Genomic DNA, 5,338 nt, shown 5'->3' on the forward strand with positions numbered 1-5,338 from the left:
CTTGCTGCCGTTTCAGCAGCCGCAAAACTGTGAGTCAGCAGAGAAAAAACGATTCGGCCAGTTTTGATGCAAGGAACTAAAGGAGCCGGGGAGTCTGGGGTAGGCAAAAGTACATTTAGGCTGCGGTCACACGCGCCAGTCGAAGCGAGGCTATTCCCTCCGGAGGAATTCGACCCGCGGTTGCGAGATCACACCTGCCTTTGTAGCTGCGGGCTCAGCCTGTCAGTGTGTGATCAGACCCAACTGTGGGTGAGTCTCTTTTTTGGGGGGGCGCTTGTTTCCCAAGTGCATAAACAAGGAACCACACCTCCGCACGGAGGGCCCCCTATGGAATATGTGATGATGCGCATACTGCAGGGGGGGGATGGCACCGAGCTGGGATGGTATGATCAGACCATCCCGATGGCTTGAGAGCATGCTTGAGCGATCAGTCAGGGGCAGGGCTATTTTTGGGCAGGAACGCACAGGAACGGAGTTCCAGCTGGCTCCCAAGTCTGCCACACCCAGCAGGAACTCATTAGCATAATAGGCCACACCCAACAGCAGAGACTCATTAGGATTGACTGCATTAGGGGTGTGTGGCCTAACATGCAAAGGAGTCCCTGTTACAAAAAAAGGCCCTGGGTTTTGACAACAAACAAGGTAAACAGAATTAGAAGCAAAAGGTGGGTGTGGCTGGATGACCACACTTCTGGTAACACGGGGTGTGGCCTAATATGCCAATGAGCTGTGCTGTCATGGGTGTGGCCTAATATGATAATGAGTTCTTGCTGGGCTTTTTCTACAAAAAAAGCCCTGGTCAGGGGAAAGTCCATCTGTGGCCCGTCAGAACCCGTTTACTACTGGACTTTCACCGGTGTCTTTTAACTCCACTTCTGCAGTGGAGCAGCATGGGTTGCCAATGACCAGTGTTCCCCCTAAGCTGAGTTAGTGTGAGCTAGCTCACAGTTTTTTTAGCCTCCGGCTCACACGTTTTTGTCTCAGCTCAGGGAGGACGGCTCCAGAGCAAACTGATTTATGCAGCAGCCGAAGCGCTCGCTCGCAACTTGAATGCCGGTAGCTCATAAAGCGGAAGTTTTGCTCACAAGGCTCCACAGCTTAGAGGGAGCATTGCCGACGACTGCGGGACGCTTTCCAGATGCTGCCGTCTGATTGCTCCCTTTAGATCTGTCAGGCATTCGCAGCTACGTCGGATCTAAAGGCGGGTGGGATCGCAGCCATATTGTGGGGTTTTGGCTGGATATTGTAGATAGGTGAAGAACATAAATGAGGTGCAATGGCTAGAGTCAGACTCAGGACTGCCCAGTGTTATTTTTATTTATTTACATCATTTATAGTTCCCCTTTCTCACTTGGATTCAAGGCGGACTACACAGAGTGAGTCAATGCAATCGACAGGACGGGGTATTCAATAAACAGTTCTCAAGTCAGGTTTGGCTACATGGGACTGTTGATCAAGATATACGTTTGCAAACATCCCTGCGATGCATGAGAACAAGATGCTTATCACTCCCCCACCCGCCCAGTGCCATTCCCTGAGGCTTCACAAGTGCTCAGGCCCAGCGGGGAATTCCCTACCCCCAGTCCCAATTCCCCCCCCCTCCAGAAACTGAGAAGCCAATGGCAAAGTGGTCTCCATAGGGACGCTCTAGGAATTTCCCTTAGTCTCTGTGGGCTTTACCATAGAGTTAAGAGGAAATTCCTAGAGCATCACCTGAAAGTGACATCACATCCTCCCCAGGCTCCACCCTCCCCAGGCACCACCCACAAAATATCCTGGGATTTGCCTAGGCAGTGTTGGGAACCCGACATTTTCCTGACCTGAGAGGTTCTTGGAGGGGTGCTACTTGCCCACTGTAGAAAATTGTGTATATCTCTCTGGTATAGGTGGAACCTGCAATGGGGCCAACAGAGGATCCCTGCATCCATTTCAAGTAAGGAAAATAGTGTGAGAGAAGGGTGGAGTGCCCTGGCCGTGTGTGCCATGCCTCAGATTGTAATGTACTTTCCTGTTAGTTGCGGCCTAGTGGCAGAGTGGCAGATACTTTTCATTGACCAGTCAGACTAGGCAGGCTTCTTGAGGCCAGATTCCAAGGCAGACAAATGGCTGAGGGTTCATGTACTGCAGTTCAGATTAGGGTGGGTAGGCAGCAGTGTTCCCTCTAAGCTGAGTTAGTGTGAGCTAGCTCTTAGCCTTCGGCTCACACATTTTTGTCTTAGCTCAGGAAGGAGGGCTCCAGAGCAAACTAATTTATGCAGCAGCCAAATCACTCGCTCACAACTTTAATGCCAGTGGCTCACAAAGTAGAATTTTTGCTCACAAAACTCCACAGCTTAGAGGGAACATTGGTAGGCAGTGCCCGTCACCCAATGGGAGGGTTGTGGGTGGGGATATGTGGAGGGCTGTGATGCACATTGCAGCAACATATCACTCTAGTAAAAAAAACAGGAAGTGACTTAGGCAGCTCTAGGAATCGCTCGAAACAAAACTCTGTGTTAACACCATAGAGTTTTTTGGTGATTCCTAGGGCTACCCTGTGTCACTACCTGTGTTTTTTTACTGGAAGTGACATATTGCTGCACATGATGCTGCGTGTGTTGTTGTTTTTTTAATTTTTCCCACCACTGCACAGAGCGGTGGAGGCAACAGGAGCAAGGGGGATCTCCATACTCACGGGAGGGGAGGGGGACCCCTATTCAGATAAAACAGATTTATACTGCTGGTATGGACTCCACACTTTGCATAGATTTCAGCTGGAATTAGATTCCCACAAGCCTGGAACTCCCAGGTCACGTCTCAATAAAAGTCACGAGTGAACCAGCCTTGCCAGAGAGAGGTAGCAAAATCATACTGCCCATCCAATCCCTTCTGAGGTCAGTATGCAGGGCTTGTGAGCTGCATTTGGTGGGCACGACAGGTCACACTGGGCAGGAGGAGGAGGAGACTGGCTTTATACCCTGCCCTTCACTACCCGAAGGAGTCTCAGAGCAGTTTACAATCTCCTTTCCCTTCCCCTCCTCACAACAGACACCCTGGGAGGGAGGTGGGGCCGAGAGAGCTCTTTCGAGAACTGCTCCTGAGAGAACAGCTCTGAAGGAACTTGTAACTGACCCAAGGTCACACCAGCAGCTGCATGTGGAGGAGTGGGGAATCAAACCCGGTTCTCCCAGATTAGAGTCCATGGTCCTAACCACGACAGCAAACTGCGCACCCCCTAGCCCCTACTAAGTGATGAGCATTGATTTTAAGTGTCTGCAAAGAACTGAAGTCTGGACAGAAGCCAGAAATATACGGCCCAGGAGACTTCGGGAGTGCTCCCTGATAAAGCGGCTATTAATAGCCCAAGTGTCTCGGCTTTCAGCAGCTCTCTGACAAATTTAAACGAATGGGGGAAATAAAACCTTTATCCAAAAAAAAAGCTTATGGAGGATGTGAATCCTGATTAGTTGCATAATGCCCGTCTAACAAAGGTGCTGCGGGGAGAAGAGAAAGATTTTATAAGGCCATTAAAAATATCTTGGGAACACAGTTTTAAAGCATCAGATTAGAAAAGGGAACTGAGTTGTTCTCCTTCTCAGCGTCCCAGTTAAGAGCTCAGAGCTGGGCTGACGCGTCCACAGGAGAGCGACGGATTGATCCCAGACACTGATCCTGGTGCCTGCACCAGCAGTCTTATCCTCTACGGAAGGGTAAATGTAGAACTTAAATTGTACAAGAACATTAGTGGTAGAGTGGTGTCCACTCCCAAAACATACGGTGTGAAATGACCACCAGAGCACACTCATAAGAATATCAGGAGAGCCCTGCTGGATCAGACCAGTGAAGGTCCACCTAGCCCAGCATCCTGTCTCACACAGTGCCCAACCAGTTCCTCTGGAGGGCCAAAAACAGGGCATAGAGGCTGAGGCCTTCATAGGAACATCAGAAGATCCCCGCCGGATAAGACCAATGGTCTACCTAGTCCAGCATCCTGTCTCACACAGTGGCCAACCAGTTCCTCTGGAGGGCCAACAACAGGGCAGAGAGGCCGAGGCCTTCATAAGAACATAAGGAGAGCCCTCCTGGATCAGACCAGTGGTCCATCTAGTCCAGCATCCTGTCTCACGCAGGGGCCAACCAGTTCCTCTGGACAGCCAACAACAGGGCAGAGAGGCTGAGGCCTTCATTAGAGCATCAGGAGAGCCCTGCTGGATCAGGCTAATGGCCCATCTAATCTGGCATCTTGTATCAAACAGAGGCCGACCACTTCCTCTGGAGGGCCAACAACATGGCATAGAGGCCAAGGCCTTCATTAGAGCATCAGGAGAGCCCTGCTGGATCAGGCCAGTGGTCCATCTAGTCCAGCATCTTGTCTCACACAGTGGCCAACCAGTTCCCCTGGATGGCCAATAACAGGACAAGGGGCCAAGGCCTTCCCCTGATGTTGCCTCCTGGCTCTGGGATTCAGAGGTTTAATGGAGATGCCAGGGATTGAACCTGGGTCTTATGTTCTTATGTTCTTATGCATGTCAAGCACAGGCTCTACCACTAAGCCACAGCCCTTCCCTGCTGCATAAATTGATCTATTTACTTTATTTACTGCATCAATTAGTTTGCTCTGGAGCCAACCTTCCTGAGCGAAGACAAAAATGTGTGAGCCAGAGGTTAAAAAACTGTGAGCTAGCTCACACTTACTCAGTTTCAAGGGAACACTGGTCAGGACCCCACTGCCTACTGTCTGAGCCTTTTAACTGGAGAGGGTGGGAATTGAACCTGGGACCTTCTGCGTACTAAGCAGATGCACAACCACTGAGCCACGGCCCTATCTCTACCAGCTGATGGGACATAACATTTGCATACCATTGCTAGCTTACAATCGTGTCATTTTAACAAAGACTGATACGCAGCTGAGATGCCCCTTTACAGAAACTGAAACGAACCCTTAAAAGGAGGGGAGGGAATTGGAATGTCTCCCACCTGATTATTTCGGTTGACACCTCTGAGTTGGGGAATTCCAAGAGTTGGGGGGTGGGCAGAGCCTCGGGAGGGCATGATTTGGAGAAGGGGAGGGGCCTCAGCTAGGTATAATGCCATACAGTCCACCTTCCAAAGCAGCCATTTTGTACAGGGGAGCTGATCTCTGTTGCACCTGCTGATGTGACCTTGGGTCAGTCACAAGCTCTGGCACAGCTGTCCTTGAAAGAGCAGTTTCTGTCAAGAGCTCTCTCTGCCCAACCCACCTCACAGGGTGTCTGTTGTGGGGAGGGGAAGGGAAAGGAGTTTGTAAGCCGCTCTGTGACTCCGAGTGAAGGGCGGGGTATAAATCCAATCTCCTCCTCCTCCTCCTCCTCCTCCTCCT

This window comes from Gekko japonicus, unplaced genomic scaffold (genome assembly GCF_001447785.1).
Source record: "Gekko japonicus isolate JY-2015 unplaced genomic scaffold, Gekko_japonicus_V1.1 scaffold22, whole genome shotgun sequence".
NCBI lineage: Eukaryota > Metazoa > Chordata > Lepidosauria > Squamata > Gekkonidae > Gekko > Gekko japonicus.